The sequence below is a fragment of the Hemiscyllium ocellatum genome, chromosome 7, assembly GCF_020745735.1.
Source record: "Hemiscyllium ocellatum isolate sHemOce1 chromosome 7, sHemOce1.pat.X.cur, whole genome shotgun sequence".
NCBI lineage: Eukaryota > Metazoa > Chordata > Chondrichthyes > Orectolobiformes > Hemiscylliidae > Hemiscyllium > Hemiscyllium ocellatum.
Window position 1 is genome coordinate 99491149 of NC_083407.1, and position 14107 is coordinate 99505255.

The following is a 14107-nucleotide window of genomic DNA, read 5'->3' on the forward strand; positions in this document are numbered from 1 at the left end:
TCCATTCTTTCACAGGATGTGGGTGTTACAGGTAAGACCAATATTTGTTGCCCATCCCTAATTACCCTACATCTGAGTGACTTGCTCATCCATTTCAGATGTGAGTTAAGATACAACACCATTGCTGTGGGTGAAAATCATATTGCGTGGAAACAGACCCTTCAGTCCAACCAGTCCACGCTGACCATAATCCCAAACTAAACTAGTCCCACCTGCCTGCACCTGGCCCATAGCCCTCCAAACCTTTCCAGTTCATGTACTTATCCAAACGTCTTTTCAATGTTGTTGTAACTGTACCAGCCTCCATCACTTCCTCTGGCAGGTCATTCCACACACGAACCACCCTCTGTGTAAAAAGTTGCCTTTTGTGTCCTTTTCTAAAACTTTCTGCTCTCACCTGAAAAATACGCACTTCCCGTTTTGAACTTTGCTATTCACGTTATCTATGCCCCTCATGATTTTACAAACCTGATGAACCCCTCAAACTCTTACGTTCCAGTGAAAAAAGTCCCAGGCTATCCATCCTCAACATGATGTCCCAACGTTGACACTCAAAGGTCAGAGCAATGGAAGGCAAGTGTGCTAAACACCTTTTTAACCACCCTGTCTACCTGGGACACAAAGTTCAAAGAGTTATGCACCCAAACCTCGAGGTCTGTTCTGCAGCACTACCCAGGGCCTCACCATTAGTTGTATTAGTCCTGCCCGTGCTTATTTTACCAAAATGCAATACCTCACATTTATCCAAATTAAACTCCGTTTTCTCCTCCTCAGCCCACTGACCCAAGATCTCTGTGTAATTTTAGATGACCCCATCTCACTCTACACCACACCACCAATTTTGGACTCATCCACAAACTTCCCAATGGTATGTCCAATATTCTCATCCAACTTGTTTCTATAAATGACAAACAAAAATGGTCCCAACACTGTCCCTGTGGAACACCACTGGACACAGGACTCCAGTCCGCAAAACAACCCTCCACCATCGTCCTCTGTCTTCTGTAATTTAGGAACCCCCTGTAATCATCTTAAATCTGTGACAGCTAGTTACTGGCTGTCCTTCTAATCCAAGCAGTCTTCTCATTGTTTTGAGCACTGAGTTAAAGTGAGATCCCTCTTTAACATTCACTGCTTCACGGAACGCAATCCCTGCTTTCTGATCTAGGCATGAGACCTCTGCTCTCATACAGCACACATTGCAAGTGCCATAGTTTGAGCTGGAATGGTTAACTCACAGGAAGAGGCTGCGTAGACCTCCCTTCATTGAGGAGATCTAATTGAGTTGTTCAATATGATTAAAGGATTTGATAGGGTCGATAGAGAGAAGGTATTTCCTCTGGTGGTAGAACAGGACATAGCGTGAGATTAGAGCCAGCCAGGGTGATGTTATGGAGTGGTGCTCCACAAAAAGGACAATGGAAATCCGGAACACTCTTGATTCAGATAGGTTGTGGATGTTCAAGGTGGGGTCTGGGACGGAATTCAATTGAGATTGGTCAATGTTTGTTGGGTAAAGAAATGAAGGGCTATAGAAGCAGGGAGAGTAAGTAGATTCAAGGTACAAATCAAACACGTATGATGGACCAGTCCTGAGGGGCTGAATGGCCTCCTCCTGTTCCTGTGCTCCTTAATCTTTCTCTTCTTTTTCATCTGATTGACAAAGCATCAGAATTCCAATTGGACATCTAGTCCTCAATCTGTATAAATTCCCAACGACTCCTCCCCATCAACGGAAAGGAGGTTGAAAGAGTGGAGAGCGTCAAGTTCCTAGGGGTGACGATAACCGACCACCTGTCCTGGGCCTCTCATGTAGATGCAGTGGTCAAGAAGGCACAACAACACCTCTTCCTCAGGTGCTCAGGAAATTCAGCATCTCCATAAGGACCCTCACCAACTTTTACAGATGCACCATCGAAAGCATACTGTCCGGGTGCATAATGGCCTGGTGCGGCAATGCTCTGCCCGGGACAGTGAGAAACTACAGAAGGTTGTATGCACAGCCCAGACCATCGTGGCAGCTAACCTCTCACCCATGGGCTCCATTTACACTTTTTGTTGCCAACATCAAAGACCCCTCCCACCTTGGTCGTACCCTCCTGCAGCCTCTTCCATCAGGCGGAAGATACTGAAGCTTGAACACACACACACACACACTTCTGTTTCTTCTCTGCCATTATTATGTGGATGAATGGACTTCTCTAACTTTAAACAATGTTGGTCATACTAATGTTGGTCTTGCTTTCCATGCCTCCTGTGCAGTTATAAGCTGCATGCCTCACTCTGTCTAAAGCGCACTATGATTTGTATGTCCTTGCTTACTATGACCAGCCTGTACTGCTCACAAGAAAAAACTTTTCACTGTGCTTAGGTACATGTGATTACAATAAATCAAACTAAGTCAAAGATGGTTGTCTCATATGTCCAAATAAACATGGCATTTTAGACTCAGGCCATACCCTTCTTTAGTCCACTTTCTGGTGGGCAGAGGATGGGAGCTTAAAATACCCCACCAGGCATCATTCCTTCAACAAAGGTGGCTGGAGTTAATTTATCTGGGACTACGGTAGTTAAAGAGTATCCACTGAAAACTATGTCTAACTGAATAAGATTAAAATATGAGCCAGTACTGTGCCGCGACTGAGAGATCTTGGACTTTGATTCAGCTGCTGAGTTTTGAGTGAATTATGTTGGTTGCATCAGGTTGGAGAATAGTTAATCCCTGGGTCCTAGCTGTTTCTATTTTGTCAGAGACAGTCATTTATTAACTGAAAGCAAATGACTTTGAGAGAGAGCACACAAATTTCTGCTGCAATGACATTTTTAGGTGATGCAAAGGTTGCCGCGTGTGTTCATGTAGGACAGGGTGCCAGAGGTCAGGCAGAACGAGCAGCCCAGTTACCCCTTAGTTGCCACCCAGTTATTGTCCCATTCCCCATCGTGTCCAAACTAAGCAGAAATACACTTGGACATGGGCATCGCTGGCCAGTTTCAGCATTTGTTGTAAAAGCCGTATTACCCTTGAACCTGCTCAGACCTTTCTGGAGTTGCTGTGGGTCTGGAGTCACATGTGGGCCAGACTGGGTAAAGTGGGCAGATTTCCTTCCTGCAAAGACATTGGTGAATCTGCCAATGAATAACAACTGTCAATGATAATGTTGACGAATACTGAGGTTATAGTTCCAGATTTATTAATTGAATTTAAATTGCACTGATTGCTGTTGTGGCACAGTGGTAGTGTCCCTACTCCTGAACTGGGAGGCTCAAGTTCAAGTCCTACCTACCCCAGAGGTATGTAGAAACCTGCACTGGTTGCTGTGGTAGGATTTGAACCATGTCCTGTGGCAATACTATGGCTTTAAGAGGTGTATCATGTCCTGTTTTATTAATGAAGAAAGGTTTTAAAACAGAGGTGCTGAGCTCTCTACCGAAAGCCCATAAAGTAAACAGCCTGTGAGGCCTTGGGTTTTTAAGAAGAAGTTGGAACAATAGAAGCAGCCTGAATGGGTGGGGCAGCCTCCCATAGAACCAGGAGGTTTAGTTTTCATTTTTCAGTAGCAGCTGCTGGGTATTGAAGCTGGATTTGGAAACTGAGGTATATTTCTCTCTGCTTCTCTCTCTCTCTCTCTCTCTCTCTCTCTCTCTATCACTCAGAGTTTTCTCTTAATACTCCTGCGACAGGAGTTATCTGTGAGACAATCTGTTTTTCTGAATTTGCCTTTGCCAAGGGTGTACTTGTGGAAGTTATTATATTCGAACAGTTACTGTTGGATGAAAAAAAACACCATTTCGACTGGGACAACACACCTATCCTGGGACAGGCTATGCAAAGACATGCCAGAGAATTCCTAGAGGCCTGGCACTCCAACCACAAAGCCATAAACAAATACATAGATCTAGATGCCATCTATCAACCCTTCAGGAAACAAACAGGAAATGACATCGCCACAAACCCCAGGAACCCCATCCAGGAGAAAGATATAAATAGAAAGCAGGACACAACAGCTTCGCTTCACTTGGAGGTTGCCACTGATGATGTTACCTAGCCAGGTAATGAAACATCTGGATATCAAACCTATAGCTCAGCGAGCAAACCTACACCCTAAGTTACTGTTTAGTATTTAAATAATCTATTATTCTGTTAAGTTTTTCAATAGAGTTAAGTTATTCCAATTTCTTCTTTCTTATTTTGTGTATGAATAAAGTGTGTTTTGCTTAATATTGAGGTTGACCAATGGAATTGCATCTGGAACACGACACCTTTCGCTTACCTTTAAGATAAGAAAAAAGTTAGGGTCTGGACAATGTTTTGAATGTGTATTAAAGGGGTTTGGTCTGGTCCATAACAGTCCCCAGGGGATTAGTCTGGACCACAGGAATTAACAATTCAGTGATGTTCCCAACATCTCCCTTTTCCGGAGTGGAGGAAACACAATTTCAGAGCGTCGAGGTGACACAGAGCTGAGAACTCCGGTGAGGTGGATCATCACACAATTGTGCAAAACACAGACTGGGGAGTGGACAGCCATGTGGCAGGTGAAGATGAAGCCAGTGAAATACTTGAAGTGACGCACTTGGGAAAAGAAAACAATGACAAGTGGCAATATAAATGAAATTAAAAGGCGGCGCAGGAGCATCAGACACAGAGGCTGTTCACGCACACAGAGCGATCAGACAGAACTGAGATGGTAGCAGTTTTAAACAGCCCAGGATCCTGCATGTTATCAGGATACAAACACAGGGATGTGTTGCCAAGCCTCTATGATTTGCTTCGACTGCAATGGGAATACGGTCCATAAACTTCCCGGACATTTTGGGGTTGGACTAGAAGAGGCAAAGCCTGCTCCAGGATGGCATTGGGAAAGGTGGCAGTCTGGTTATCTGCCAGGAGGACCGTTTTGTCTCCAGGGGCTTTTGTGCTGCATCCTGAGGGTCCACTACCACATGGTGAGAATGCCCAGTGAAAGGAGGGGGGGATATGGGTAACATAGGAAGATAAACTGTAGGAAGAGATCACTGTGTTCAGAAAGGCTGAGTTAATGAGGACAAGACATTCTCAATCCGCCGTCTGTGATGGTTACAATAATGAACACATTCAACAAAAAGGGCATGTTAACGAAAGGAAGAAATGGCCAAGACTGGCAATGTTAGCTTTGAGCAAGAGTGCTGATTATATTCTGGGTATATCTGGAGAAGAGAATAAATCATTCCAAAATTCCATATGTGATGAGTGAGTGCAAGTGTTGGAGGGAGTCCTCCTCTCCCAAAAGCTAAGGTTGGAAGGGACGATGATGAGCAAGTTGGCACCACTGTATGGACCAGGACTTAGGTTCTCACAGGATACCCCCATGATGCCAGCCAGCAGAAAGTCCCAGCCCATGCGCTACTTAGAGTCAAGCCATCATTAAATTGACATTGGTGCATTTAGGAGGGTTTAGGTGAACAGGATAAAGTCAGGATTTAGGACACAGTGTCTGCCATAAGGACTGACAGAGCGTAACTCTGTTTTATTGAAGAGCTGATATGATCCAGCTTTCTCTCAAAGACTGAATAACTTATCCAATTTCAGAGAGTTGAACTTTGATTGAATGTGCATGATGACAGGATATTTCAAACATTATTTCTGATGAAGGATGCACCTCCCCCAGAAAACAATGAGGCATGTCTACATTTCAAAGCTGTTAGACGTCAAAAACTGAGCAAATGGTGTCTTAGTCATGCAGTCTTGGTTTAAACTCTTCAGAGCACTGCATGAGAGGGGATAAGGAGGGAGAGAGACAGAGAGGAGACAGAGATTCTGTAGGAGTCGAAAGAGTGAATGCAAAGTGAGAGTGGGTGGAAGTGGGGATAAGTCATTTGATCATTGGTCAATTTTGCCTCTCAAGGGAATACAAGCTTCTGCAACTTGTTGTTGTATTTTAACAATATTAAAATAGGTTTCATCCTGATGAATTTGCACAGTGCACTTTCCAAGGTCGATTTTCAAGGCACTTTCCAACAACAAGGCTTTAATCATCTAAGAGCACAACAAATCAACAAAATTAGTGTAATACAAGGAGACCAAAATCTTAATAACCATAAATTAAGAAAATAGTCAACAACTACAAGTGCCCAACCCAATCAACCAATACAACAATATTCATTAGTATTGATCATTCTCGCAGAAAAATTCACATTATCAAATCTATTTGAATCTTCAGATCAAGTGTAGAACACATCTCTTTGCTTTATGGGAGGAACATCAGATCATGTGTTACACCGACATTAGACTGATGAAAAAAACAAATTATGTTTGACAAGTTCCTAACAGCTTATGATCAATTCACTTCAGGAAGAAATAAGACTCTGGGGAGATCATGCTTCAATAGCACATGTGAACTCCCAGGAGAGTCTGTAGATAGCTTCATTGGTGACTAGTACATACAATCTGAACCCCTGGAAATGTACAGCAGGAACTCATTGTGACAGAATCATTGTTTATCTCTTGGATAAGTCAGTCACTGAACCTCTTCAATCAAAGAGGTTTTTTTTTTAACTAGAATGAGCTGAAAAATAGCACTGGACACAGAGTGTAGAGAAGTGTTCAAGGAGCATTATATAACAAACACTCCATTTAAGATCTTATCGATCCCTGCTCCCTGTCAATCAATCCACTATCTATGGTAATACTTACCTCAAACACCAGGAACTGTTAACTCTGGTGATGATTCTTTATGTGGCTCCTTCCCAAATATCTTTTAGAAATTCAAACACTCAACATCTACTGGTGTACTCATTAATTAGATTACTAATCTATAGATTACTTACAGTGTGGAAACAGGCCCTTCGGCCCAACAAGTCCACACCGACCCTCCGAAGAGCAACCCACCCAGACCCATTCCCCTACATTTACCCCTTTACCTAACACTACGGGCAATTTAGCCTGGCCCATTCACCTGACCTGCACATTTTTGGACTGTGGGAGGAAACTGGAGCACCCGGAGGAAACCCACGCAGACACAGGGAGAATGTGCAAACTCACACAGAGAGTCGCCTGAGGCGGGAACTGAACCCGGGTCTCTGGCGCTGTGAGGCAGCAGTGCTAACTACTGTGCCACCGTGCCACCCAAAATCTATAACTCAGTCTACTTTAGCCAATTTTAAAGAGGGCGTGACTGACTAAAGCACTACGGAGCATTAAAACAGAGGAAAAAAACTTCAAATCTGAAAAAGATATCATAAGTGACAACTTTGTGTAATTCTAAACAATATTTTATCACAGGTGTGCTTCCAACAGCCTACATCGCAAACACAACTAGGCCGTTTGTGAATCTTAAACACCTCAATTACACAAGAAGGTATGAAATAGGATCTGGAGTAGGCCTGTTTGAACACAACTCCAGTTCCTGTTCCCATAAACCTTGATGCCTTTATGGATCAGGAATCTGATCTGCTCAGGTTTGAATCTATTCAGTGACACAGGCTCCCTGAAGGAGAGAATTCCAAAATCAACAATCTTCTGAGAGAATTAATTCCTTCTCAATCCCATCTTAAAATTGGGAGGCCCCGTTATTTTAACTGTTCTATCTGAAAGTTCTAGAATCTGAACCTGCATGTGACCTTATTGATCTCTGCTTCCTGTTTCCTGTTAGTCAATCCACTGTCAGTGCTAATACTTACCTCGAACACTATGTAAACTGTTAACTCTTGTGACGATCGTTTATGTGGCTTCTTCCCAAATATCTCTTAGAAATTCAAACACTCCACATCTACCGGCTTGTTTGTTAATCTATTACTCAGCCCACTTTAACTAACTCTGACTTCTTATCTTTGTAATTGTCTTTATTTAAGCTTAAAGACATTAGTTTCATTTGCCAGGGTCCTTTCTCCATCTTGTTTGTTGCATTGTCAAAGAACTTTAATCAGTTTACCAAGTACAAAAACCATTTCACAAAATCCTGTTGACTCTGTCCAATCTTATGATGTTTTTCCAATTATCCTCCCACTATACCTTGTATCCATCATGTGTCTAATTTCAGATGATCGGTTAACTGGTCTATAGTTCCTTGCTTTCTGTCTCTTCCCTTCTTTGAATGAAAGTGTTAACAGTTGAAATTTTCCAATTCATGTAAACCTTCCAAGATCTAGCAATTTTTGGAAGATTACAACCAATCATTATCACAGCAGTTGCTTTTTTTAGGACCCTCGGGTACAGACCATCAGGTCATAGAATCAAAGAGATGTACACCACGGAAACAGACCCTTCAGTCCAATTCATCCAAGCTGACCAGATATCCTAACCTAATCTAGTCCCATTTGCCAGCATTTAGCCCATATCCCTCTAAATCCTTCCTATACATATACCTATCCAGATGCCTTTTAAATGTTGCAATTGTACCAGCCTCCACCACTTCCTCTGGTACCTTACTCCATGCACGCTCCATGCACGCTCCAGCCTCAATATGAAAAAGTTTGTCTTAAATCCCTTATAAATTTTCCACTCCCACCCTAAACCTACGCCCTCGAGTTCTGGAATTCCCCCGACCTCAGGGAAAAGCCTTGTTTATTTACCCTATCCATGTCCCTCATAATTTTGTAAACCTCAATAAGGTAACCCCTTAGCCTCCGATGCTCCAGGAAAAACAGCCCCAGCTTGTTCAGCCTCTCCCTGTAGCTCAAATCCTCCAACCTTGGCAACATCCTTGTAAATCTTTTCTGAACTCTTTCAAGTTTCACAGCATCATCCCAATAGGAAGAAGACCAGAATTACACACAATATTCCAACAGTGGCCTAACCAATGTCCTGTACAGCTGCAACATGACCTCCCAACTCCTGTACTCAATACTCTGACCAATAAAGAAAAGCATAGACCATGTCAACATTTGACTCCATTAGATTTCCCGAGTGTTTTATTCATGAGTCTTGGTGATTGTCTTCAGTTCCTTACTCCCATTAGACTCCTGATGTTCTATTATGTCTGTATTGTTGTTTACCTTGAAAGCATAAACAATATTGTTCAACATCTTTGCTATTTCCTTGCCTCCCATCAAGCAATCCTGTCCTCTCTTCCTACTCATATACACAGAGAAGTTCTTACTGTCTGCTTTTACATTTTTTCAAGTTTACATTTATTTTCTAATTTCTCCTGTTTATATTATTTTCTTAGCCATCCTTTTCTCGTGTTTAAACCTTTTCCAATGCACTGACCTATTGGTAATTCTGATAGCATTTCCTTCAATTAGCTTTTAACCTTAATTTCCTCCTCTCATTGTTTTCCTTTCTCTCTGAGTGTCACGGAATGCCTTCTTAAATGTTTTTATTGCATATCAACCTACTTACATTTTAGTTTATTACCCACTCCATTTTAACCAACTCTGTTTTCACATCTTTGTAATTGTCTTTCTTTAAATTTTAAGGCACTAGGTTCAGACCCCGCCCTAAAACTGAACGTGAAATTCTTATCCTGTGCTGGGAGCGTACTTTAATATGAGGCAATTAATTAATCCTATCTCAATACAAGTTCTAGAACATTACGCGTTTCAGATGATATTGGTTTATAAACCTGGCCTGAAATGTTGTATGATCTAATCCCCATATCAACATTTGTCAATTTGATTTGCCCAATTTATATATAGAGAGAGAGATTAAAATTACCATTGTTATTGCAACACCTCCCTTGCAAGCACTCATCGTTTCCTGTTGGAAATGCTGTCCAATAGTCCAGCGCCCACTTGAAGTCATATTGAAAATTTCCACCAATGATTTCTATTCTTCCCTATTTCTTCCATTCCAAAGCAAGATCATTTCTCACAACTGCACTGAACCCATCTTTGATAAACTGAGCTACGACACCTCGTTTTCCTTTCGTCCTTCTGAAATGCCAAGCACCCTTGGATACATAGTTCCCAGGCTCAAACCACTCGCAACAACCTCTCCCTTAACCCCCTCATTGAGCCAATGAGCTAACTGGCATAGGGTGAATAAAGCCAAGAGTGGCTCAAAGGGCGGAGTGTTGTTCAGTTCATGGGGGCACAAGTATCGGTACTGGGGTAGAGGAGGCTGTTCTGCTGGGACAGGCTTCACTGGAACTACACTGGTACCACTGTCCTGGCAAGTCAACTAACCAGGGGAGCAGAGAGGACTTTAAACTAATTGGGAAGGTGGGGTTTGTGCAAAATGCAGGTTATGGCAAAGGTACCATATGGCCACTCTTTCATTAGAGATAGAGCAACAACTGATAGTTGTTTAATCTGAGGGTCACCATACCTTCGGTGAAGGGAGAGGGTAAAATGTCAGGATATTTATGATGACATCGCAGCCAACATCACTAACTCTCCATCCAAACAACTGAGCTATTGGGATTCCAAACCAAGTCGGCTCTTGCAGGGTTACCAATTTTTTTTTTAACACCGGTGCAGATTTTCTTTCTAGCACCAATACATGTCGAATTCAGGGCTTTCTTAGATCTGTCACAATCTATTTTCATCCAACAATTTCAAAATAATTCCCTTTGCTACCACAGCAGCAAAGTAGGCACTGAGCAAGTGACTATGGAAGGGTATATGGTTGGGCACGGAGGTGCTATGTGTGACCTATGGGTGTGGGTGAAGGGAAATGAAATGGCATGATTCTGGTGCATGGGGGAGTGTGCAAGGGGCATGAGGGGTGTTTAAAATCTGATTGAAGATTTGTAGCTCGGGTATCCGTTGTTGTGGTTCTGCTTGCCGAGCTGGAAGTTTTTGCTGCAAACGTTTCGTTCCCTGGCTAGGGAACATCATCAGTGCTGTTGGAGCCTCGTGTGAAGCGCTGCTTTGATGTTTCTTCCGGTATTTATATTGGTTTGTTCTTGCCGCTTCCGGGTGTCAGTTTCAGCTGCAGTGATTTGTATGTGGGGTCCAGGTCGATGTGTCTGTTGATGGACGTTCTTGCCGTTTCCGGGTGTCAGTTTCAGCTGTAGTGGTTTGTATATGGTGTCCAGGTCAATGTGTCTGTTAATGGAGTTTGTGGATGAATACCATGCCTCTAGGAATTCCCTGGCTGTTCTCTGTCTGGCTTGTCCTATGATAGTGGTGTTTTCCCAGTCAAATTCATGTTCCTGGTTGTCTGAGTGTATGGCTACTAGAGATAGCTGGTCGTGTCGTTTTGTGGCTAGCTGATGTTCATGGATGCGGATTGTTAGCTGTCTTCCTGTTTGTCCTATATAATGTTTTGTGCAGTCCTTGCATGGTATTTTGTAAACTACGTTAGTTTGGCTCATGCTGGGTATTGGGTCCTTTGTTCTAGTGAGTTGTTGTCTGAGCGTGGATGTTGGCTTGTGTGCTGTTATGAGTCCTAAGGGTCGCAGTAGTCTGGCTGTCAGTTCTGAGATGCTCCTGACGTATGGTAGTGTGGCTAGTCCTTTTGGTTGTGGCATGTCCTCGTTCCGTGGTCTATCTCTTAGGCATCTGGTGATAAAGTTGCGTGGGTATCCGTTTTTGGCGAATACCTTGTATAGATGTTCCTCTTCATCTTTTCGCAGTTCTGGTGTACTGCAGTGTGTTGTGGCACTTTTGAATAGTGTCCTGATGCAGCTTCGTTTGTGTGTGTTGGGGTGGTTACTTTCATAGTTTAAGACTTGGTCTGTGTGTGTTGGTTTCCTGTGTACCCTTGTGGTGAATTCTCCTTTGGGTGTTCTCTCTACTAACACGTCTAGGAATGGGAGTTGGCTATCCTTTTCCTCTTCTCGTGTGAATCGGATTCCTGTGAGTGTGGCGTTGATGATTCGGTGTGTTTTTTCTATATCTGTGTTTTTGATGATTACAAAGGTGTCATCCACATATCTGATCCAGAGTTTGGGTTGGATTTATGGTATGGCTGTATGTTCTAACCTTTGCATAATGAAACGTTTGCAGCAAAAACTTCCAGCTCGGCGAGCAGAACCACAACATGAGGGGTGTGTGTGAGGGAGGTGGGGGCTTGGGAAGGTAGAGTGAATCATGTGAGGGGTGAGGCTCAGCAGATTTCGAAACCATGTTGGGGAGCTGAGCTGCTGTGTAAGGCAACCAAAAGGGAGCAGCTAGCCAACTGACCTCTACACCTCCTCTCCTCCTGCACTCCATTGCAACTCATTCAATGCACCGGGAACCTCATGTGAACAGATGAGGAGAGCATTGGGCATTGCACAAGTGGGTCAGCTGTATGTTTTGGAAGGTGCACGGGTTGGGATTTCCTGAGGACAGGAACATCCAGGCCTCTGCCACGATTCATCATGACGAGGTTCCACGATTTACTCCCGGGTAACCAATGCCCACCTCGCCCAGGACTACCCACGTTCCAAGAGAGAATAAAAGGAGTGTCTCAGAACCTCTTTGCGGTCTCACACTCTTCAAAATTGCGCTGTTTCATTTCAATTTTTCTCGCCAAAATGAACCACTTCTCTCTGCTACATTCCAACCTGCCAAACGTCTGGAGTTTTCACCGGTTCCCCGGGAGTCTGCTTACTGACCTCCTCCCCTGTGGCAGTGTGTTAAGGCGTCAAAACTCTGCCCTTTGCACCCACTCCTCGGTCATCGATGTGAACAGGAATTTGGATCTGCACACAGCAGTTCTCATGATGGCCGGGCATATCAAAGTGTTTTACAGCTAACAAAATACTTTCTTGTTTGTGTTAATGTAGAATGGATGCAGCCAATTTGCTCACAGTCGGGCTCCACAGACTGCAATGTGATAACCTCCAGATCAGCGGTTTTTGAGATATTGAGTGAGAGATCAATATTGGTTAGAATAACCAACAGAGGACCCCCCGAGCTCTCCTTTTACAGGAATCTAAGCAGATGGATGGAGCCTGGATTAATGCCTCAGCTGAAATGACAGCACCTCCAGCAGTGCAGCACTCCATCCATGGGACTGTTAACTGGGACTTTCAATAGTTGAGCTCCAGAGGGGGACTTGAAACTAGAAGCGCGTGATACTACAGGCGGAAATGCTACACACGGGGTATATGACAAACAAGTGGCTGCCTCACCCCTGACCATTGACTTCCCTCCAGTATATGAAAGCAATAATTTCCCATCCGGCGCTCCTCTCTGTTCCTTACACAATGCCATAAGCAAGCAGCCATATGCAATCTTATGTTGCACAGCTGGAATGTAGTTTGCCTTTAAGAGACACACTCATGGTATCACCGCCAGGTCATTGGATGTGACCTGATGGTGTAATGCCCTCCATCTCCTATCTGGATTAGAGTGGTGCTGGACTCTGATCTCCAGCATCTGCAGTCCTCACTTTCTCCATCTCCCATTCTGACTGAATATCCTTGCAGCATTACACACTGTGGGAGCTGTCATAAAATTTAATTGTCTCTTTCAGTACTTTGTAACGCACAGCTAGTTCCTGTGTTATGGGAGCTAGCCAGGTACCATCTCATTAGGTAAGGCACAGGTGGAAATCTGTCCCTGTATCTCTGACAGATCGTGGGGGCAGAATAGATCAACGGGTCAGTGTGGTGTCCAATTATAGAGAAGCAACCCCAGTGATCACAACACTGTCCCCACAATCCACTTAGCAAACAAGTCTATTAGTGGTAAACATCCATCCCTTTGTATTTCCAGAGCATCTGGAGATAATGGTTAACATTTAATTAACCTCTTGTACTGTTTGTTGTATATAACCCTGCAATGTGTCCAGGGAAAACCATTCAACTATGTGGTGTTGTTGCCCTCTAGTGCCCACCATTGATAATTGCAACCTGTGCTGACATAGAATCCCTCCAGTGTGGAAACAGGCCCTTCGGCCCAATAAATCCACACTGACCCTCCAAAGCATATCCCACCCAGACCCATTCCCCTACCCTACTACTTTACATCCCCCATGACTAATGCACCTAACCTACACAGCCCTGAATACTACGGCAATTTAACACGGCCAATCCTCCCAACCTGCACATTATTTTTGGACTGTGGGAGGAAAACGGGGCACTTGGAGGAAACCCACGCAGGCACGGGGAGAATGTGCAAACTCCACACAGACAGTCACCCGAGGCTGGAATCGAACCTGGGACCATGGCACTGTAAGGCAGCAGTGCTAACCACTGTGCCACCAAGCCGCCCTGTGATGAAATTCAGTTCCATTCCCACTCCTGCTTCCAAT